Source organism: Panicum hallii, chromosome 6 (genome assembly GCF_002211085.1).
Source record: "Panicum hallii strain FIL2 chromosome 6, PHallii_v3.1, whole genome shotgun sequence".
Classification (NCBI taxonomy): domain Eukaryota; kingdom Viridiplantae; phylum Streptophyta; class Magnoliopsida; order Poales; family Poaceae; genus Panicum; species Panicum hallii.
The window spans coordinates 29248970-29274116 of record NC_038047.1 but is presented as its reverse complement, the minus strand read 5'-3'; positions in this window follow the sequence as shown (position 1 = coordinate 29274116).

Genomic DNA, 25147 nt, shown 5'->3' with positions numbered 1-25147 from the left:
ACCTTCGTGTGAGGTACCTTGTTGGATCCTGAGTTCGGTGGTTTATCGGGACGTTACCCGACAGACCAATAGTTTTATACCATTTGAAGTACGAGGTAGCCCTTCGGTAAGGACTCGCGTACTTGAGCCGGTGTAATTCAGGTTGGTTCTGCCACAATCCGTCCCCGGCCAGCACTGGTGATATCGAGTGATGTCGTGCTCGGGCTTAGCATGACATCCGTCTTGACGACGTGTTGTAATCATCGCGTATATTCTCCGCTGCCAAAAACCATAGTTTTAACAGTTTGTAATCTTTTCTCTAAATTTGAAAATTCATACATCTTTTGGAAACCCTTGTGATGTAATTCTCTGTGATGTAAAATGTGATGGTGATTGTATCTCTGGACTCACCTTTGTGTGAGGTAACCTTATTTGATCCTGTGTATCGGTGGTTTATCGGGACGTTACCCGACAGGCCAAGGGATTATACCGTTTGAAGCACGTTGGAGCCCTCGGAAGTGGACCCGCGTACTTGAACCGGTATAATTCAGGTTGGTTCTGCCACAAGCCCGTTACAAATGCCAGTTACACGTAACGGGCGCTGAATCGAAGCCCCGTTACCTTTGGACCATATCTGTAATGGTTCTTTCACTATGTATCGTGCTTTAGTTAACGCCCGTTACTCTCTGATCTCACTATGTATCGTGCTTTAGTTAACGTCCGTTACTCTCTGATCAGTTGTTGTAACGTGTTTTAGTTAACGCCCGTTACCTATACGTAGGCCACCCCTACAGTAACCAGGCTATTTTCTGGTTGCATCCTAGTACCAGCCAGGATTTGGTAGCCACCAGATCATTGGCTGCATCCTGGAACCAGCTAGGATTTGGCAGCCACCAGCAAGTAGACATCACAAACACATTCTCATCGCATATATACACAAGCAAGTAGATATCACGTATATACACAAGATCACATCAAGTTCCTCATCAGACATGCAACAAGTTTGAAGCCCTGAATGCAACAAGTTTCAAGTTTCTGGCAACAATAAACTCACGGTGCATCATAAATAGAAGGCACTATAAAAGTTGCCCTTTGGGTCGAGGGTCTCCTTAAGAATGAACTTGCACAGCATCTCCCGGACCGGCTTTAGATCTTCTATAGAAACTGTTAGGGCAGCTTTGAAATCCTGCAAAATACTATCATTATGAGAATACAAGTACAAATCAGTTTCTAAAATCAAATGGAAAATATGAGCAGAGACAAGGCTGAGCAGTATATACTTACAGCAACCTTTTTCATTATAGTTATGTCACCGACTAGTTTTAGCATATTGAATGCCACATAGAATCCACACAAAAAAGTCCCCAATGGTTGTTGAGCGCACTGCAAGAAGGTACCAAAATGACAAGTTAATGCAGCACCAAATAGGTATGAAGGGACCATAAAAAAACCTCAGTCTTACATTAACATCTATACTATGCATGAGTTTAGGTTTGGTTCTTGGCTTTCTCTTATTTGCTTTCATCATTTTTTCCATGCGCGCATCAAAGGCCCTGCATGATCAGCAATACCGATTAGAAACACTAAGAGATTGATTTTTTGTGAACAAAACCTACAAGATACTGACCAGTTCATAATATGTCGGACGTCCGTGAACTTTTGACCGGGAAATAGTTTAGCAGAATCTAAATACCAAACATCTTTGTACTTTATAGAGATGATCACTGTTACCCAGTGGCCACCGGTGTTGTAGGCACCCACCACATAGTCGTTCTTCATAGCATTTTTAATTGCTTGTGTTACAGTGCTAGGCTGGTGAGAAATCACTGTGGCCATGAAATCCTGTGGGTCCAAAAACCCAACACTGCACTGCATCTCTACTGCATTCTCCATCATTTTCCTACAAATAATCCAATTGTTAGCATGCATGAACTTTGTGGTCAAAATTAAAGAAATATATTTTTTGGTTTGAAGGGACTTACAATGTCCACAACCTCAAGAAGCTAACATCCAGAGCATCCAGGGTTATAAGGTCATACACGTCATTGAATGCAACGTTTAACATTAAATCACCATCACCTTGAAAGTAGGCTTGAGCCACCTTTGCTGGAAAGCCAAGTTTATCCTTACTGTGTTCCATGACGTAAGCATGCAACCTAGCACAATTTGGTCCAGCAGCCTCTAAATCCGCTTCTGACAACATAGGCACACCAGGCTTGTATTTTGGATTCTATTTTGTCCAAATAGTGTTAACAAGCCCATCTTTAGGCAGAGGTTTCCTGGCCTGCTTCTCCTCCTGCGGTGACTGCTGCTCAGGCAGAGTTGGCTATGCTCTCCCTCCTTCTGTTGTAGAGGCTCCGATTGTGGCTGCTGCTTAGGCGGAGATTGCCTAGGCTCCTCCTGTCGTCGAGGCTCCTATTGTGACTCCTGCTTCTCCTGCTGCTGCTGCGTAGTTTTGCTGATCTGCTGCTGCTGAGCCTTCTCTTGCGGATGCTGAGCTGCAGTACCTGCATCTGATGCTGTACCCCTGCTACCTGATGCGGTTACAGAGTTGGGCTATCTGGTCCTGGGTGGTATAAGGATCCTGTACTTTGACCATTGGATCCTTGTATCGAGAGCCTCACCTAAGGTTGTTATCTCATCCCCCCTACTGGCACAGGCAGATGGAAGTGACTCGCATTGGACCACACATAAGTAGGTTGCACCACTGCATACCCTTCCTGCACCGGTACACAATGGCAAGTCTCTTGATATGGATAGATAGTGGCTACTGCGAGCTCCAAGTTATGCCCGGTGCCATCCAAAAGGCTGCACTTGGTTGGCTCTGTTAGCTTATCTATTGTGTCTAGCATAGATGATCGACTATCACTGTGTTGTACATTCGCTTCATTCTCATTGACATGCCCATGCTCTTCCTCGCTGCCACGCACATCTTCTTCCTGATGAGGACATCACTCCTATGGATATACAAGAGGTTCTTCCACTAGACATTCAAACCATTCAAGGTCCAATCACAAGAGCTCGCGCGCGACAATTAAATTTAGAGGTGAGCTCGCTCCTAAGCGTTTCTATTAATCATTGTGATAATAGTTTGCTATCTAATTTTTACAATGTGATTAGGAACCAAGGAGAGGTCCAGGGAACACATGGAGAGGAGCATGAAGGTGTGGAGGAACAGCAAGGGCCGCCAAGCCACATGGAGACCCAATCCAATTTAATTTCGAGTCCACCTAAGAGTCCAGGAGCAGCCTGATGTAAATTGGACGCCCAGGCCACATCCATAGTCTGAATTAGACGATCCACATATGGACGGAAAGATAATTTCATGGAGCTTCTATTGGCGTTGGTTTCAGATCCAAACTCCTTCTGAGTTGTCGGAAATTGTCCGAGGAAGTTGGCATCCAGATTCTGCCCCGGTGCTGCGACATCGTAATTTGGCCTTTGGGTCGTGTATCTTCGTTGAGCCCATTAGGGGCGCGTCCAGGGGGAAGCCACGCCCCTATTCCCTATATCTTAGTAGCCGTCACCCTTATTAGGGTTTGGGTTTTGCTTTAGATTAATATGTCTTTGAACAGTCGCCGTCTTTCGGTTTGTAGAACCCCAACTTTCGAGCTTAATCATTCATCTGCAGTTGTCACTTCAATTTGAGTGCTGTATTTCTTTTGAGTTCTTGCTTGTGTTCTTCGTTTCGCATGCAGAGATTAGCCTTCTCGGCGAGGTCAATCGGATTGTGACTACAGTTGATAACCAGAGGAGTTGTGGTGCTAAGATTGCGGGGTTCGAGTTGCTGACTTGAAGCCGGATCGGTGCGTCGCATTCCGACCAAAACGAGTTTCTCTTCACCTGACGGAAGATCGGGAACCCCCGTTCATATCAAGTGGTAATCAGAGACTCAGGTATTACCATCAGGCTTACCTTAGTATAGTTTGTTCCATCATCCTATAACTCCAGAAAATTGCCATACAAAAAAATATTCCGCTGTCCTCGAACCCTTGTTTAGATCAGGGTGATATGTCTGTTCAAGAGTATTATGCAGAGCTTCAAAAGGGCATGGTTCGATGTGGTGTAGTTGAGGATGCTAAGGATAAAGTGTGTCATTTTTATGGCTGTTTGAAACATGAAATTTAGGACATTGTTGACTATAAATCTTTTACTACCACCAACCAGTTGTTCCAGCTTGCTATGCTTGCAGAAAAAGAATCGCAGGGATGACAACAACAGTAGCAACCACCTCAGAGCAGGAGCTCCTCCAACAGATCCAACATGCCCAAGTCTTTTACTCCCAAAGGTGCTTCCACGGCGGTGTCACCAGCTCCAGCAACCACGCCCGCCGATGGTAAGTCTCGTGTGCAGGAACCGACCAAGAGTGCCTCACCAGCAGCATGCTCTTCCTCTGGCATTCAGTGCCATCGTTGTCAGGGCTTTGGCCATGTGATTCGAGAATGCCCAAGCAAACGGACATACATTGCCACTGATGATGGTGGCTACATCAGTACTTCGGATGCTGAGGATGACACTAAGGATGACCCACCTTCTAATTGGGGTCTTTCATTGAGTGCGGGTGATGCGGGCTCTCAGCGGATTTGTATTGTCCACCGTGTCCTCAGTACACAATTGGGACAAGCAGACAAGATGCAACGCCATAATTTGTTCCAAATTTTATTTGTGATCCACGATCGGCGTGCACGTGTCATCATTGATGGAGGCAGCTGCAACAACCTGGTTAGTGCTGATTTGGTCTAGAAGTTGGGTTTAGCCACACGTCCTCATAAACGTCCTTACCATGTTCAGTGGCTAAATGACTCGGGTAATGTTAAGGTAAATTAAACTGCACGGGTGCATTTTTCTCTTGGTCCATATTCTGATTATGCAGATTGTGATGTGGTACCCATGGACGCATGTTCGCTTTTGTTGGGTCGTCCATGGGAATTTGATAATGATGCTATCCACCATGGTAGAAGTAACACATACACACTTATGTATAAGGGCCAGAACATCACTTTGCACCCAATGACCCCTGCTGAAATTGTACAAGCTGATAAAGAACGACTTGCTTCACCTGATGTTGCTGCCCCAGTTGCAACCCAAGCCGCTATTAAATTGAAAAATCATAATATGCTTGTAACCAAATCTGATCTATATGATATGGATGTTTCTACTGTGTGCTATGCTTTGATATGTAAGGATGCTTTATTTTCTATTCGTGATATAGCTAGCACTTTGCCTCCTGCGGTCGCTGACATTTTGTAGGCGTATGAAGATGTGTTTCCAAATGAGCTCCCACCGGGGTTGCCACCTTTGAGAGGTATTGAGCACCAAATTGATTTGATTCCGGGAGCGTCTTTGCCCAACCGAGCAGCATACAGGACCAATCCCAAGGAGACTAAAGAGATTCAGTGACAAGTCCAAGAACTTTTGGACCGCGGGTATGTGCGTGAGAGCCTTAGTCCTTGTTCTGTACCTGTGCTTTTGGTTCCTAAGAAAGATGGTACATGGCGCATGTGTGTAGATTGTAGAGCCATTAACAACATAACTATTCGCTACCATCATCCTATACCTCGGTTAGATGATATGCTTGATGAGTTAAGTGGCGCTATAACTTTTACAAAGATTGATTTGCGTAGTGGAAACCACCAGATTCGCATGAAGTTGGGTGATGAATGGAAAACTGCATTTAAGACAAAATTTGGTTTATATGAGTGGTTAGTGATGCCTTTTGGTTTAACTAATGCACCTAGCACTTTCATGCGTTTGATGAATGAGGTTTTACATGCTTTCATTGGTAAATTTGTGGTGGTTTATTTTGATGATATCTTGATATATAGCAAGTCACATGAGTAACATTTGGATCAGCTACGTGCTGTTTTTGATGCCTTGAGAGCGGCGTGCTTGTATGCTAACCTTGAGAAGTGCATTTTTTGCACCAATCGAGTTGCTTTTCTTGGCTATGTTGTGACTCCTCAGGGCATTGAAGTGGATGGTGCAAAGATTGATGCCATTAGGAGCTAGCCTACTCCTCAGACTATTACACAGGTGCGAAGTTTTCTTGGTCTTGTAGGGTTCTATCGGCGTTTTGTGAGAGATTTCAGCACCATTGCCGCCCCACTACATGAGTTGACAAAGAAAGGTGTTTCTTTCCATTGGGGCCCAGCACAAGATCAAGCTTTTGATACTTTGAAAGCACGGCTTACTTCGGCACCTTTGCTGCAACTTCCTGATTTTGGTAAGACTTTTGAGCTTGAATGTGATGCCAGTGGCGTTGGCATTGGTGGCTTGTTGATGCAAGGAGGTAAACCTGTTGCTTATTTTAGTGAGAAATTGAATGGGCCCACTCTGAATTATTCCACGTATGATAAAGAATTTTATGCTCTTGTTCGTTCTCTAGAGATGTGGCAACATTATTTATGGTCTAAGGAATTCATTATTCATTCTGATCATGAATCACTTAAGTACCTTCGCATGCAAAATAAACTGAACCGTAGACATGCCATATGGGTTGAATTTATTGAATCTTTTCCATACATCATTAAACACAAGAAAGGGAAAGATAATGTTATTGCTGATGCCTTGTCTCATCGTTACACCATGTTGTCTCAACTTGATTGTCGCATTTTTGGACTTGAGTCGATTAAGGGACAGTATGAACTTGATGCTGCTTTTAAAGATGTGATCCTGAATTGTAAAGAGGGTCGTGCTTGGAATAAATATGTGCTGAATGATGGGTATTTGTTTAGAGCTAACCGCCTATGCATTCCAGTTGGATCCGTTCATCTTCTCTTGTTGCAAGAAGCACATGGTGGAGGTTTGATGGGCCACTTTGGGGCCACAAAGACGTTGGATGTGTTGGCCAACCATTTCTTTCGGCCACAGATGAGGCGAGATGTTTAGAGGTTCGTGAGTTGCTGCACTACATGTCAAAAGGCTAAGTCACACTTGAATCCACATGATTTGTATATGCCTCTTCCTGTTCCTTCTATTCCTTGGGCGGATATTTCTATGGATTTTGTGTTAGGATTGCCTAGGACTAAGAGGGGGAGAGATAGCATTTTTGTTGTGGTGGATCGGTTTTCTAAAATGGCACATTTTATACCATGTCATAAAAGTGATGATGCTGTTCATATTTCTGACCTCTTTTTCCAAGAGATTGTACGCTTGCATGGTGTGCCTTCTACTATTGTTTCAGATTCGTGATGCGAAGTTTTTGAGTCACTTCTGGCGTACTTTGTGGAACAAGTTGGGTACAAAATTGTTATTTTCTACCACTTGTCATCCGCAAATTGATGGACAAATGGAGGTGGTGAACCGTACCTTGGGGACCATGTTGAGGGCTGTTTTAAAGAAGAATTTGAAGATGTGGGAAGAATGTTTGCCTCATGTGGAGTTTGCATACAATCGAGCAACACATTCTACCACCAAGGTAAGTCCTTTTCAGGTGGTGTATGGTTTTAACCCTCACGCTCCTATTGATATTTTACCTTTGCCTACTAGTGAACGAATTCATAGTGAGGCTAAAGAACGTGCTGAATCTATATTGAAAATACATGAAACAACTAAGCAAAATATTGAAAAGATGACTGAAAAATATAGAGTTGCTGGTAGCAAAGGTAAGAAAGAATTAAAGCTTGAACCGGGTGATCTTGTGTGGTTGCACTTGAGAAAAGAACGTTTTTCAGATTTGAGAAAGTCTAAGTTAATGCCAAGAGCTGATGGTCCATTCAAAATACTTGAGAAAATTAATGATAATGCATACAAACTTGAGTTGCCTCCCGAGTTCGGGGTTAGTCCCACCTTTAACATTTCAGATTTGAAACCTTACTTGGGAGAAGAGGATGTGCTTGAGTCGAGGACGACTCCGATTCAAGAGGGGGAGGATGATGAGGAAATCACTCCTATGGATATACAAGAGGTTCCTCCGCTGGACATTCAAACCATTCAAGGTCCAATCACAAGAGCTCGCGCGCAACAATTAAATTTAGAGGTGAGCTCGCTCCTAAGCGTTTCTATTAATAATTGTGAGAATGGTTTGCTACCTAATTTTTACAATGTGATTAGGAACCAAGGAGAGGTCCAGGGAACACATGGAGAGGAGCATGGAGGTGTGGAGGAACAGCAAGCGCCGCCAAGCCACATGGAGACCCAATCAAATTTAACTTCGAGTCCACCTAAGAGTCCAGGAGCAGCCTGATGTAAATTGGACGCCCAGGCCACATCCATAGTACGAATTCGACGATCCACATATGGACGGAAAGATAATTTCATGGAGCTTCTATTGGCATTGGTTTCAGGTCCAAAATCCTTCTGAGTCATTGGAAATTGTCTGAGGAAGTTGGCATCCAGATTCTGCCCCGGTGCTGCGACATCGTAATTTGGACTTTGGGCCGTGTATCTTCGTTGAGCCCATTAGGGGCGCGTCCAGGGTGAAGCCACGCCCCTATTCCCTATATCTCAGTAGCCGCCACCCTCATTAGGGTTTGGATTTTTCTTTAGATCAATATGTCTTTGAACAGTCGCCGTCTTTCGGTTTGTAGAACCCCAACTTTTGAGCTTAATCATTCATCTGCAGTTGTCACTTCAATTTGAGTGTTGCGTTTCTTTCGAGTTCTTGCTTGTGTTCTTTGTTTCGCAGGCAGGGATTAGCCTTCTCAGTGAGGTCAACCGGATTGTGACTACGGTTGATAACCAGAGGAGTTGTGGTGCTAAGATTGCGGGGTTCGAGTTGCTGACTTGAAGCCGGATCGGTGTGTCGCATTCCGACCAAAATGAGTTTTCCTTCACCTGACGGAAGATCGGGCACCCCCATTCATATCACTTCCTCACTGACACTCGCATCTTCTTGCTCGCTGCTACCGATGTGTGTTGCTTAGGTAGGACACAGAGCATCCGGTATAACCATGCCTGCTTGTATTAGCATGTTGATAACTTTGATGGCTGTTTCACCAACTATCTTTTCCTTCTCCGCATCAGACCTCTCCTTCCTCTTCTTCCTGTACATTCCAGCAAACTCTTCACCAAACCCTTTGCCCTAGCCAACTGAACTAAACACGCCTCGAACCCGACCTTGATGCTCTGGATTCTCAAGTGCCGCAGTGAGGATATCATTCTCCCTAACCCCAGTGAAAGAACCATTGCTAGCCTTAGATGCAAGGTCTTTCACCTTATTTGCTAGCCCCACCACTGCAGGGTTACTGAATGTTATGTCCCCACTTCCTTCACTAGTGCCTTCACTAGTGGTCTTCCTCTTCGCCGCCCTTGCCCGCAGATATGGCCTCGAACGTCCAGGAAATTGGTCCCAAGGGTTCTCTTTTCCTTCTCTAGCTAGCTTTGCATCCTCCTCCTCCCACTCTTTCCTTTTACCATGATAATCTTTTCTTCCCGTCTTGTCCGGCTTATTATGCAATGCTCTATTATCTTTCATCTCCTGGCTCACTCGTTGAAAAAAAAGGAGAATTGGTTTCCTGCACAAACACCTCCTAGTCTTCTGGCTTCAAAAAGCCATGCTTCTCAAAGGGAGACTCCTCTTGCCTCACATAAGTTTATCTTAAATGGGCCTTGAACCGCCGTTGCAAGGTTGCAATCTCTGACATAGTTGCCTTAATTGCCTTGTTGCGAACAGTTTATTCCAGATTAGCTGGGTACTCTAGCTTTTCCAGTAAAGCTTTGAATAGCTGTTCCTTCTGAATTGGTGAGAGATCCTCAAGCTTCCTATTGATTGACACCCTCTCCCGAGCAATGAGGCCACAGACCAATACAAATCTTTCCCTTGCAGCATCAAGTCCAGTTGCAGTCAACTTGTCTTCTGGCCATTTGGTTTGTGTCCTTGACCCGCGGGATCGAGTACTACTCGCAGCAGTCTGCGCTGAGTGAGCCTGTGAAGAAGGTTCACCATCGTTGCGCTGTGATGATGCACTACTGTCACTATAGGAGTTTGTTGTTGTGGGAGACTGCATAGATGATATGTCAGGTTGTCAGTAGAGCAACATAAGCAAAACTGAAAATGTAAACAAAATAGCTAATATTAGACTAGAAATCAGTACAAGTCCTAAATAAAATCAGCATAGACGTACAGGTCATATTTTACTTAGCATACAGGTTGGGGATAGGTGCTAACCATTTTAACAGGGTGAAGCAATGCTTATATATCAAAGCAGAAACTAAGTTCCTTCAACTGCTTCCTTGTCCAACTTCAGAAGCAATGAATTGTAGGTTCCATGTGTACATGCAACAAGAGGATAAAGCAATCAATTAGTATGATTATCACAGAAAAAATAATGTACACTCGAAATAAGCTACAAACAATTCCATGGCCTGATGATTGAGTGAACCATGTAGTGCCACCATGCCGGGGATTACAAGGCATGAGCGATACGAAAGAAAATCGCCCATGCCCAAACCACTCAGGTGGATTTTTGTTGGCTATGCTTACACGGTTCAACCGATCATTAGGCCATGGTACCATCGACAGCTTGCATAGGAAAGTCTAGTTATCACTAAATTATAAACCACTGCGATATATTTCGCACTGACATTATGTGGCCATCAAAATTCATCCATCAAATCCACAGTCCATCAAATAAAAATGAACTATTAAGGCATGCTGAACTAATGCAGGCAATTCCAGGAGAATAATTCTATGTGCATTGACCCTAAACAACAGCAAAGTAGCATATCTCCCTAATCCACCTTGACAGGAAGAGCAGATTGGGTGGCCGAGCAGAGAGAGGGCGTTGGGGGTTCAAGCAGCAGTAACCTCTGTCGCGAATGGTGGTTGGGAGGGGTTGGATCCGCGTCGCCTCGTTGCCTGAGGTGGCCGGCTCGTCATCGTGGCTGGAGATGCCAGATCGGGGTCAAGCCTGCCGCGCTTATGGGTAACCGGCGCCAAACAACAACCGTTACAGATGTTGCGACTTGTAACGGGCCACAAGGGTCCGTTACAAATGTTGCGTGACCGATTTGAGGTTTTCACGTGGTGGAACATTCTATTGGTCCTATTCGACAAACGGATGGGCGTGTACATATTTTACCTCAAAAATTTGAGGCATCAGGGGGAGGAAGCAGACACTGCAACTGAGGGCGTCGGTGTCCGCCACTATCGGCCCCCCAAGTGCTGCTCTCTCCAAGCGCACCCGAGACGGCGACAATGGTGGCGCGACTAGACTGGAGGAGCCCTTATTCTCCTTGCGTATGGAGCCGGCACCTCTATCGGCGGCTTCAGGAAGCAAACATTGCAATTGAGGGTGTCGGTATCTACCACCGACAAGCCCTCTAGCGCAGCCACCTCTGGGCACACCCGAGGTGGCAGCGGCGGTGGTGGCACGGGTGCACGGCTAGAGCGTAAGGGCCCTTCATCTTCTTCTTGTGTAACCTAAAAGCCTCACCATGGTTCACCTAGGTGGATGTCTTAGGAACGAAATGCTTTACTTTTCGTAGATCAACAAAATATAAACTAAATTTACCAATTTACTCGTCATCAAATTAAAATATTAAAAATAAAAATTGTTACCGATCCCACCATATTTGGTACCGGTCTCACCATTTTAGTACTTCTTAGTACTAACCATTGGGTTGCTCGATGGATGGCTCATATTTTTGCAACAGCCATAAAATTTTTCTATTTTTTGAACTAAACAAATTATAATTAAAGCTAATTGCATCAAAATATTTTTTATAACAACATCTTCAAAAAAAGACAATAGTTAACTATTTATTGATAACTTTTAGTTTGCAAACTTATAATGTGAGTGCGGAATATTTGATAAGCCAGAACAACTGTTCTAGTTTTATAAAAAATTTGTTACAGGTTCAAAAAATATTCTAAATAAATATCATACAAATATAGTCATGTGTGATCTAGTTTTGAAGTTCTCTCTATAAGTAACACAATTTTGCAATTGAAATTTGATTTAAATAAATGGTTTGTGAGCTATGAATTTTTTAAGGAACGTTTACATCAAAAATCAATACACGTCAGCATTCGTGTCAGGTTCCTGCTTTGGCCTTGTGCGATGCTTAATCGGCTGTTCTCACGTGCCTCCAAAAATCGATATTAGATATTAGATATCAGTAAAGTGCGCCGCCGGCGAGGCCAGCTCCGGTGTCCACGTCAGCCAAAATTATTTAAACCTTCCGGTCGCGATCCAACGGCCAGTGATGAAACGTTGCCGCTGATATTTTGCGTTTAGGCCCCGCGTTCCCGCAAATAAACCCGCAGTCCTTACCTTGAAAATATCTTGAGTGAATTCTCTCAATGCCACAAATGTTTAGATGGATTCCTTGTATCCATAAAATTTTTTGATTTTCCTTCACTGCCATAAAAATTTTGATTTATCCCATCAATGCCATTCCGTCAAAATTCCCATCTATATGTTATTAAGTGTGAATGAAAACACAATTTTGCTTTTCGAGCCCACCTGTCAGCGCCCCTCTATCTTCTCTCTTTTTTCTTTCTCCTTCATCTCCCACCGGCGGCGCAGCCTATCTGTACCGCCTGCACGTAGCGGCACTCGGTTCGCCACCCCCAGCTCCCAGCTGGGGAGCAGGAGCTCGGTTCGGCCGACCGATACCACTCCCAACGCCATCAGGGAGATGAACTCGTCGTGGCCGCGCGCCGCCAACGAGGGAGCTTGCCCGGCCCGCGCGCCTGTCGGAGGATTTCTCCAGCCGGGTGGCGGAGTGCCTCTGCCTAATCCTAGTTTAGGATGAGTTTGGAAAAGTCAAGGAATGCTAGATCAAGAGGTGTATGAACATGGAAAGCATACAAGGGTTTAGAGTGGTTCAGGCCGCCGGAGCGTAAAACCCTACGTCCACTGTGTGTTGTATTGCTTGTGCGTCTGAGAAACTTGTGTGTTGGTGGAACCTGAAAAAGCTTGGGTTCTAACGTGCGCACTCTCCCTTTTATAGTCTCAAGGGGAGCGCGTACACTGAGCGGGGTCCCGACAGGTGGACCCGGCAACATATTAAATAAGGTACACATTGGAGCCTTAAATACCACAGATTCGGAAATCTTCCTCTTCGGCTCCTGTGCATATCCTCTACGAGGGTATGGTCATGTGCTGTCTCGCTGGCACAGGGTCCGCTATTAGTGACATGCGTAGTGAGAGATGTGCTGTCACTGTAGGGTCAGTTCCCGCTGACAGACGAAGAGCCTATGTTGACCTGCCGTGTTGTAGCCTCCGCGCTCTGTAGCAGCGCACGGCACGGCCCTCCTGCAGCAGGTCATAATAACCCTTCGCTCATGCGCGCGGCGCTGTGATGTGACTACACGCCGCTCGCCCGCGCACGTGGTGCGGTGATGCGACGCGCCGCCTCGGTAACTGGCGGGGTTACCGTGGTGTCAGCATACCTGCCCAACGTATCAGTGGGCAGCCCATGCCCCACACGAACCCCGACCACCCACATTTAATGTAGTAGTTGGCCTACCTTCCCGCAGAAGGCTGGCTGCCACCGGACACGTGGCGGTGCTGGTTTAGCGGCCGCTTCCCCAGGGGCACATGGCGGCACCGGACCTCCTCCCCGGTGGGTAGGGAGGTCCGGGCCGCCCTGGCTAGCATAGGGTCGCTGGCCCCCTAGGGGTCCGGCTTCCACACGTAGGGGCCCAAGACTACCCCGCGGTGGTCCGAGCCCACAGTAGCCGTTCCTGAGGATCTTGTCCTCGTGGGCATGTGGAGGCACCGGACCTGCTAGAGTGCGGGGTGAGGTCCGGAGACCATGACCCCAGCTGTCAGGCCCGGGCCGTACACCACGTCACTCAAAGGCTTACTGCGACGTTACGGATAACCTCTTGCCCCTCGGGTTGGACACACTAGCAGAAGGTACCCCTGTCTGTATGTACCGACAGCGCCGCAGCCACTGGGAGGGGAGCTCGACCATGCCCATGCGCCGCAGCTACTTGCGGCGGGGCTCACCCAGGCTAGCGCGCAACCGCCGCTGGCAAGGAGCTCTCCCGACCACGCGCCACCACCGGTGGGGAAGCTCCCCCCGGCCCGACCCGTGCGCCGCTCTGCTAGCGGGGGAGCGCGCCCCGACCCAGGCGCCACAGCCATCGCGAGGGGAGCTCACCCCGGCCCAGGCACTACAGCCACTGGTAGGGGAGCTCGCCCCGGCTAGGGCCCGAAGCCAACGGGAGGGGACTCGCCTCGACCCTCATTCCGCCGCTGGTAGGGGAGCTTGCCCCATCCACGGAGGACATGAGGGAGAGGACGTGAGAGAAAAAAGAGAAGAGAGAAGAGAGGAGTGCTAACAGGTGGGCCGGAAAGGTAAAATTGTATTTTCCATAGCATATAGATAGAAATTAGGATATAATGGCATTGAGGGGATAAATCAAAACTTCTATCGCACCAAAGGAAACTTGAAAAATTTTATGACATACAAGTAATCCATCCAAATGTCTATGGGCAGCGACTGCTATGCAAACAGAGCATAAATGCAATCATGCAATCAACTAATCACCGCCATTAGATCTTAATCCAACATCATTAGGCTGTTTTGCAGATCAACCCTCCCACCATCCGGACTGTTTTGCAACTCGTCTTGGCCCAGAGCCGAATGGGGGCCTCACGAGCCGAGCCGTTCCCGATCCAGAGCCTACGCAACCATGGAGCTCGTGGCCTCCGGCGATCCCCAAGCCAGGGCGTTCGATCTGCGCACACATCAGGGTGGCACTGCAAGCCAGGCCGCGGCTCCACGTCAGGGAACCAGGGAGCTCGCCGGCAGGCCGCCGCTCCCGAAGCCAGGGTGATCGATCTGTGCGTCCTTCCTCCGTTGCTCCAAGGCAGAGACATGTCAGGGCGGTGTTTCAAGCCAGGCCGTGGCTCCATGTCAGGGAACTAGGGCAAGGCAGGCCGCGGCTCCACGTCAGGGCGCCGCGCTCCAAGGCAGGCCGCCGCTCCACCGATGGCCGCCCTTGGGTTCGTAGCTGGCCTAGTTCAACGCCGTTCAACATCGTCTCCTTTCACGCCCACGTACAGAGGTACGTACGCACACCGTGTCCTCATTATTGGCGTTCTTGTTTCGCTGCGAGAAGTCACGTGTGGGATGGCTTCAACTGAATTTTTTTTATTAATGGCCGCCGTATGTGCGTGTTAATTTGGTGATACAAGGAAGATGGCTCTCGATGATCCCATGGAACTCGATGATCGACGAGGCCAGGAGGTCGTCACCATCGTCGTTGAACTGACGAACATTCAGGAGGTCGACCACGTTGACATGTCTCTTTCCATGCCTCACAACGTGATCTCCGTAGAAGAGGTAGATGCACTGGGACTCGTGAATGCTGATTTTAACAGTGAATCATCGCCTGTTCGTGAAGAGAACTTCTTGTGTGAAGGTAGTTGTTGGCTTCGATGAACAAGTTTTTTACGTATGCGTATATGTGTATAAGCTGATCTAATTTGACGTCATGTCTTTCATTAGATAATGAGACTACTATCAAAATGAATGATGCATTTAGAACACCAACGAAGAAAAAACAACATGTTCTTGAGGTGACATATTTGTATCTAGAAAATCATTCATTACAAATTTGTTCAAATGCTTAAAGGCTAATATGTTGCATTTTTTCAGAAAGGGATGTTGTTTGATGACGTGGAAGCGGCTCATAAATTTTACATGGAATATGCACATAGTCTTGCTTTCTCTATTCGTATAGGTCAACAGAAATTAGATGCTAATGGAGTGGTTATCTGGAAGCGGTTCTTGTGTGCAAGAGAAGGGTATAAAACAGAAAAAGAAGAAGGCGCTAGCGGTTCATCATCAAAGGGTCACAGAAGTAGGGAGTCGAGATGTGGATGTCCAGCTTATATTTATGTTAAACGCACTCCTGAAGGCAAGTATGTCATTGCAGCACTATATGAGGAACATAACCATGCCTTTGTGACACCTAGCAAACGTCACATCCTTCGATCCAACCATTCTGTCAATGAGAAGGCAAAAACTACTCTTTTCAATTGTCACAAGGCTAGCATAGGAACATCACAAGCATTCAGGTTACTTCAGATTGGTGCAGGGGGTTTGAGTATGTTGGATGCACAAAAAAGGATTTGCAGAACTACTACAGTGATTTCAGACACAAAATAAAGGACGCAGACGCTCAGATGTTTATTGAGAATTTACATACACTCAACAAGTTGGACCACAATTTCTTATTTGAATATGAGGTAAAGGATGGTCGGTTGTTTCGAGTGTTTTGGGCTAGGAAGAATTATGTTCATTTTGGTGATGTGTTGTCTTTTGATACTACCTACAGCACAAACCAGTATGACATAAAATTCGCTCCTTTTACTGGGGTCAATCATCATATGCGTTCCATTTTCTTTGGTGCTGCTTTCTTAGCTGATGAGAAGATTGAGAGCTATGTATGGTTGTTTAACACCTTTCTTCGAGCTATGAGAGGGAAGACTCCATTATTTATTGTAACATTTGAGGATGCTAGCATCAAGGCTGCTATTGCCATCGTTCTTCCTTACACTATACATAGGTTGTGCATGTGGCACATTATGAAAAAGTTTCCTGAGAAAATTGATGCCAACCTTCTGAAAGATGATGAGTTTAGGAAGACGATCAACTTATGTGTATGGGGTTCAGAAACTATAGAAGAGTTTGAGAGCAGATGGCAAGCATTGATTGCAAAGTATCACTTTGAGAACAATGAATGGTTAGTTGGAAGGTATGAAATCTGCAAATCATGGATACCTGCATACTTCAGGGAAATATGGCTTGGAGGTATACTCCGAACAACCTCTAGATCAGAAAGTGCTAATTCGTTTTTCGGTCGCTTTATTGGTCGCAAGCTTGCACTTGTAGAATTTTGGATAAGGTTTGATACAACATTAAAATGTCAGAGGCAGGATGAATTGATCGATGATAACACTTCTATGCATACCAACCCAAAGCTTTTGACATCGTGGGAATTAGAGAGATATGGTGGTGCCATTTTCACACATGAGGTTTTTAGAAGATTTCAGAATGAGTTGCTAGCAGCAAGAGAGCACTATGATGTACAAACCACAACTGAAATGGAGGATAGAACAATTGTTAAAGTGGTCGACAACTCCAACAGACCAAGAGAGGTGATTTTCTTTAATGCCGATCAGGTACATAAGTGTTCATGCATGTTATTCGAGCCCATAGGAATACCATGTTGCCATATTATACGGATGCTAAGATCTGCAAGGATAAGTGAACTACCCATGCACTACATCACCAAGAGATGGACCAAAAATTGCAAAAGGTACCTTCTACTAATATAAATCATGTACTTTTGTAGCGTCACAAACATTTCTTATAAACTAACATCCTCACATGAACTAACTTTCAGAGAAGCAGCATTTGATAGTGAAGGAAATTGATTAATTGAGAAGTCCATTATGTCTATGGAAGATACTACGAGAAGAAAGATGGCAACTGCCCATAACAAATTTGAAGATATTTTCCAAATGGCCAAGACTTCTGAGGAAGGTCTGGACATTCTTATACAGAATTTGGAGAGGCTCTCCTTATTATTTGAGCCTATATCTCATACAAGATAGGAGGAACAAGAAAGTTTTATTGGGATGTCCATTCTGGAAAATGTACAAGTACATCCACCTAGTGACATTCGTTCGAAGGGGAGGTGTAAGAGAATAGTAGGCCATGCTGATAAACACAAAAGGACTCAAAGTTCAGGTCCGCGTAAATGCACATCATGCAAAGGCGTTGGACACGATAAGAGCAATTGCCCAAATAAAGATTGTAACATCCAGGTATTTAGAATTTTAAACACTAGATCTTAGTGTTAAGTGTGCATGTTTGATCTTGTTTATGTATGTTCAAATTGAGGTGCAAAGGTAAAAAGAGTGTTTATGTAATTTTGAAAAATGAAAGCCCTTTAGTGTTAATTGGGTAAAAAGGGAGGTAGCATCAAAACCTAGGAAAAGTATAACACTAGGTGTCAAATTTATATCACCAAAGGAAAGAAAGTGCAAAAGATATGCTAAATCCTGAGAAAAATAGGTCTTTGTGTGAAAACAGGGACCTAGATGTGATTAAAACAAAAATCATGGGTCCTTTTATGCAAAATAGTTGAAATATAAGAGTAACTTTCAAATTTACTTAGGGCCAAAATGTAAGAATACAAGTCATCATGACATTGCATGAAAACTTGCAAAGGAGTCCAAAATTACGTGAAATCTACCTCAGTAAGGACAAAACCTATTCAAATTCCACCTTTGCTCAAAATTTAACATGTAAAGCTATAAGCTTTGGGTTTTTGAACTTGAACCCTAAATAAATGTTTTAGGGTTTGAAAAACTCTACAACTTTTATTTTGGGAATTTCCTCATTAGACCTCTAGATCAGTGGAAAATTTTGCTTTATCGAAAGGTCCTTAGAATCTCTTAGTTTTGCACATAGGTCCTTCGGACCTCTTCCGTCTCTTCTTCTTCCTCGGGCACGTGCTGCTCTGTTCTGCCCCGTCTGCCGCCGGCGTAGTGCTTCACCCCTGGCCGCCGCTCTGCCGCCGCCGCCGCTCCACCTCCTGCTTGGATGACCCCCACGCGTCGTCCTCTCCCTGCCCCGGCTCTGCTCCCCTCCCCTGCTGCCCTCCTCCACACACGCCAGCTCCTACTTGCACCCACAGCACCGCTCCTGTCCTAACACATGCCCAACGGCCGCTTAGCGATCTTGTGCACTCATTCCCGCACTTCTTTCCCATGGCATTCCCCTTTCCCGAGCTCATCTCCTCACCGGACTTCCACCGCCACTCCTGGCCATCGTCGATAGCCGCTGCTGCCGTCGCTCAGCCCCAATCCAGTACTCCCATAGCACCACGACAGCCCACCGGTGCTCTCCAGCCCATTCAATTTCATCCTCCTGCGTCTGAGCCTAGTCTTCCACAGCGCCGGCCAGCACGAGCTCCACCGTCGCCTCCTGCTCATCGTGGACAGGCCGCCCTAGTGTGACGCCCTGAAAAACTCGCCAAATTAAATCGCACGCTAAAGTACTTCGTTCGTCAAAACCCTAGCCCTAACCCCTTCAGACCGACACTGGGCTTGACCACTGTCCAATTCCGCACCGCTCGGCGGTCCGAGGACCGCGCGCGACCGCTTTCCGCAATTAACGCCAGCGTGATTCTTTTCTCCTCGCGCAGCACGCGAACGACGCGCGCGCGTGGCCGACCGGCCGCGGTCGCCGCCGCGATCGGCGCCGACGCGCCTCTCTCTCTCTCCTTTTCTCTTTTTCTCTCTCCCATTTCTTTTTTTTCCCAATCTCTCTCCTTCTTTCTTTCCTTTCCTTTCTTCCCTTTTTCCTTTTTCCTTTTTCCTTCTTTCTTTCTTTTCCCTCCTCCCTTCTCCTCCCTTCTCTTCCCCCTTTCCCTGCTCCTGAATGCCGCCCGGCCCCTGGCTCCCCGAGCCACGCCGCCCCTCCCGCGCGCGCACGCCCCCAGGCACGCGCAACGCGTGACCGCGCGATGCGCCGTGCCCCTGGCCCGCGCTTCACCGCGCCTTGCGCGCACACACGTACTCGCCCCTGAACGCAGCTGCGCCGCCCGTCGTCGGCCGCGCCGCCCGCCGCTGTCCCCTGCCGCACCCCGCGCGCGCGCCCGCCCTGTGCTCGTACAGCTCCTTCCCCACGTGCCCGACGACGCCTCGACGCCCTCGCCGCACGCCGCGTCGCGATGACAACAAGCGGCCGAGGCGCCATTAATGGCACCCCGCACCGGCCACCGTCGCGACCACCCCTCCACCGCCTTCCCCGGTCTATAAATAGGGTCCCCGCGTAGCCCCGACGACCACCATTGCCCTGGCCACCGCGCGCCCTCCTCCCCCAGCTCGCAGCGCCGCCGCCGCCTCTAGCTCTACCGCCGCCCGCCGCCCGCCGTGGGCACACCTCCCTGCTCCACCCCAGCCCGTGGTGAGTGGGGGAATCGACTCCCCTCCTTCCCCTCTCCCTTTCCCCCCCAACCCCGAGCCGCCCCGGGCCCCGGCTGCCGGGATTTGGCCGGCGCCGGACCTCCCCCTCCTCTCCTCTGTTTCCTACTGGCAAGAGGAGGAAGAAAGGGGTAATTTTGCCCTTAGGCCCCTCCCTTCCCCTCTATTTGTTTAAGAACCCCTCCACTCCCTTACAACTTTGCAAGATGAGCCCCCTCCCTTTGCTATTTCCAGAACTAGACCCCTCCACTATATAAGCTTATTTCCAAGTAGATCCCTCACACTTTTGCTGCGCCTCTAATATTTCTAGGATTCGCAATTAGGTCCCTACTCTTTTTGGATAATCACAAATAAGCCCCTAGGCCCTTGTTTAGCCCCTGAAACCCCCTTCGCCTCGTCATTTTATGTGCGAATCGATCTCCGATCAACCCAAAACTTTACCACGCCCTTTCTAGTATAGTTTTAACCATGCCATTAAGAAACCACCCGAAAATATTACCCCTAGCTCAGTAACTGAATTATTTCCGATTTAAGCTCAACGATAAAAGCTTTTAGTCCTTTCGCTTGATTGTATGCCTGTTTGTTTGCGTCGTAGGACACGGAGTGAACGAAGAAGTTCCCGAGCGTGATCAAGCGACCGAGGACCTGTTCTGCGACTCCGAACCCGAGGGACAGTGCTTCGATCAGGACCTCCCGCAAGGACTTGACGATGGCAAGTTCAACTCCACCCTTTGATGCATGTTTCTATCCTAGTTTTTATAAACACAACCCAGTGGCCTGTTTTATAAATTGCATGGTTTTGCTTACTGAAAACATGGTAGGATAGCCACCCTTGTTTGTGATGACCATACCTTGACCACCTGGTTTTATAAAGAAAGTGTGTGTGTGGGAAGGGATAAAATGTGGTTTTGAAAGATGAGTCAGATGGGATGGATGGCATTTCTATGTGATTTGCCGTTGGTGTGCTCGTACCTGTGTGGTTGAGCGAGGAAGGGAGATATCCATCTTGTCACCTCTAAGGACCGAGTTGATGTGTCGTCTCACCTAGCTTCCTGTCGTGCAAACCACTTGACCGTTGTATGGGCAACGGCTTAGCCTAACCCCACTAGTTAGTCTGATAGCCATCAGGAGAGCTGGGAGCAACGGGTGATCAAGGAGACGGGATAAGCTCTGTGTGACTTATGCCCCGGTTAAACCTCGGTGATAGGTCGAATGACCCCTTGATAGATCCCGTGGTGGCTAGCCAGGTCTAGCTAAGGTGGGTAAGGGCTTTGATGGGATCTGCACCGGCACTAAGGTGTTCGTGCTGTGGTACCCCACCTGTGGGTAAAGTTGCACACCTCTGCAGAGTTGAAAATCTATTCGAATAGCCGTGCCCACGGTATTGGGCAAGTTATGGTGTGGTCACATAACTAGTGTTTCTCTCTGGAATGGTTGGGCTGGTGTGAGTTGTTTGGAAAGTATCCGGCAGTTGAGTCGGGTGAGCTACGGCGGACGGGGAGTCCGGTAGCGGTTTAAAACTTGGATCCTGTGTGGACCAACAGCACGTACTCCTTGGCACTTGAAAACTTGTTTTGAAAATGTTTTAAACGAACTTTTGCATAAAACCGAGTTTTTTTCGCGAATGAACCATAACCTTATCCTTGGATTATCCTGTGCATTTAATTCTGTTATAACCCCCTCCGCGGGTGTGATTGGACTTGCTGAGTACGTTCGTACTCACCCCATTCTTACTTTTACAGTGGAAGATCCAGACTACATCCCCGAAGACGTCGAGTAGGGTTCCGTCCTGCACCCAGTCTTGCCTGTGGGTGAGGTCACCGTAGGAACTCCGCATGGCGCAAGACTCTGATGATTCCCTCTTCATAGCTAGTGTAGTAGTGTGGGTTTTAGTTGTAATCCTCGCGATAGTGGTGCTTCACTGCCCATTACCGCGAAGAGTTGTACGGTGATGTACCATCTGATGTAATAAAAGTGTTATCAGCCTCCTGGGACTGATAAAGTAACACTTTTAGGTCTTCCCTGATGGGGGGACGCTTCACCTAGCCATCCCCGCACCACGACAACCCCTCAGCCAGTTCCCTTGTGACCCCGTGAAGCTCTACGACCCCTTAATTGGTCCCCCAGTGCATCACACCAACTCCTCGACATGTGCCGGTGATCTCCACCCGCCGCCGCTCGGCCTCACCGTCGACACATCGCCAAAGAGCCCCTCAGCCTCCACCAGGGGTATCAGCAGCACCACCTTGTCCAGCAGAAGCCGCTCAGCCGTCCCTTCACCCCCCCTCCGGCATCCCAGCTACCGAAACAACCTCACCGCCGTCACTCCCTTCGCCGGTGAGCCTCTATCAAGTCGAACTCTCTCCTCCGACCCTTCTCGACCCCAATAAACTCTACCCCGAGCTTCCCCACACCGCCGTGAAGCTCCTCGACTACTTCCTCGCCGCCCCCGACCGCCGGAGCACCGTTCCCGCCATTCAACTCCGTCGCCGGCCGCACTGCTTCCATCGCGCCGCCGCTACAGGTCACCCCGACCCGATCCCGACCGCCCCTAGATGCACACCGACGTGGTGATGCTTCCCCACCCCTCCACCCTCGCCGCCGGCGATCGCCGTCGCCGGATTTGGCCGGTCAACCATCGCGCCCCCTCTCTGACCATGGCCAGGGACCTCGGGCTAGAAGATACAAAAGCTCGAGGGGCTGTCTGCAAAGCCCAAGACTCATAGGAATAGTGCCATAAGGGCCCCCTTGTGTTATTTTTGCTGCTAATTTTGAAATTCTATAACAATTCAAGGAAAAATCATAAAAATACAAACTAAAATTTTTTGGATTCCCTACTCTAAGATCTACAACTTTGCTTATAGGATAATTTTCAGTTTCTGAGTAATTTGTGCTCTAATTAAAATGTCAAAATTAAGTAGTTGTAAGCTAAGAAAATGTATAGTAAATAGCAGAAAAATGGTAAAAATGTGAAACCAATTGTGTTAGTTTTGCTTTGACATGTAGTATTTAGGAAAAATAGTTAACCTACTGTTTATATAATATTTTAAACATGAATAAAGCTTAATTGATCTTATGTAATTAATATATGCAGTTTTAAATGTTTAAAAATCATGAAATTATTTGGAAATGTTAGACTTGAGTAGTATAACCTATGCACAAAAATCTAGGCTAAAGTCTTGCATATAAATATAGATCTAAGTAATACTTATTAAGTTAACTCTATTATTAATTATCCTTGTGGCTTAGTTTCTATAGAAATAAAACATTGATAACTTTGCAATGACTTGGACATAGCTTAATCTATAACTAATAAAAATTTTAACCCAATGCTATAGTAGTTTATTTGGGCATGTTGCCTAATGAAGCTAACTAAATTAATTTACACCCGATAAATGACTGCCCAGTAGAAAAGAAAATGATATGTGTGATAAGAAAATCATTTTTCCATTGGATTGCAACTTTATTGTGAAATAAAATGAGAATATATGTATTCATTAAATTATATCCTTGCATATCATGTAGACTCAACGACTCTCGCCGACGGAGATTATGAACTAGTCCCGGATCACGGAGTGGAAAGTTCTGAAGACCCCGGGAACGTCGTCGAGAATTTAACTGAAGCTCCGAACCAAAGTTCGGAAAACTTTGACCCTACTGCCCCCAACCCCACGCAACAAGGCAAGCCCCGGACATAACCCCTACTTTATTTACACTGCAATCTATATTTATTTATACTTATGTATGCATTACGTTCTTAGGATTTGTATGAAAAACCCTAGTTGCATTTCCCTAGGAACCAATGTATCGAATATTAGCACTTGAGTTCGAATAATTGCTATGCTAATAGGACCGATAGAAGTCGGGTGATTTTCTGTCACTCGCGCGATATAGGAGTTGCAATGTTTACATTCCTGTAATCACTATAAGGATGACGGATGAGATTTGTGAGAGGTATCATGGTTGAGATGATACCCCGTCTGTGTTGATGAATTCGATAAGGTCGCAGTGTGTGGTAGCGGTGGTTAAGCATTTGAAAGTACTAGCCACGTGCCGCGAAATATGGTAAGCGGTAAGCCTAGTAACCAATCGGCCCGAGGAGTGGACATACCTCCCACCACTCGTATTTAGTTTTTCCTGTTACTTGATTCGATGTGTGGGAATACGTGTTGCAGGGCAACCAGGAGTACTGCCGTGTAGTCGCTCTAAAGCGTACGTCCTGCACATTGGATGTGCGTATGGTCCTGCAGTCGCTTGTGGTGGATCTGATCCACGAGTCGGAATGAAAGGCAAACGGTTGCTTCGGAACAATCTCTGGATGTTCCAAGCGTGTGAGTTAGGTTTACCTCGCAAGACTGAAATTCGATTCAGGAATCGTCCGTTTCTCGCGGAGATTGAGACTGTTTGATCCTTTACCACATAGAGTAACAAGAGAAATTCTATGGTTATCAAAGATAATGTTTGGCCAAAGATTCTACCATGCTTGATTAGTTATAGGTGCTTATCTAGAATGGATATTCACATAGAATTTGAAAGCTAAAATTTGAAATTAAGGATCTACTCTTTGCTGCTTTTCAGCTGAAAACTTTACCCATAACCAGTAAAGCCTTTATAAGTCTAGTTACATGGCTAAGTATACCATGAATGGGTAAGCCTTGCTGAGTATTAGCATACTCAGTCTTACATTATGACTTGTTATTCAAGGTAATCCCCCTGACGACTCTGCTCTGCCTATGCTATGGCCTTACCCGCTGCCCGATGGTTGGTCCGTGGAGTGGGACCCGTCCCCGGCCAACACGGATCCTACCGAGTGATATCATGCCAGGGCTAGCATGATATCTGTACCGGCGCCGTGTACAGAGTCCGTATTTTAAACTCCGCTGCCATAACTTGAAACTTAAACTGTTTTGTAATAATTTCCATCAGTTGGAAACTGATGTTACTTTTAAGCACTCGTGTAATATATACCTGCCTGTGATGTAAAACATGATGGCAATTGTATCTCTGGACTCGCCTTCGTGCGAGGTACCTTGTTTGATCCTGCATTCGGTGGTTTATCGGGACGTTACCCGACAGGCTAAGGGATTATACCGTTTGAAGCACGTTGGAGACCTCAAGAGTGGACTTGCGTACTTGAACCGGTGTAATTCAGGTTGATTCTGCCACAAAGATGCAGCCCCACTATGAGTTCTTAAAATGTTGTAATTTTCTTTTCAAGAGTAGTGGACTAATATATACTTTTAATTATTTTCTTTTCAAATAGACAT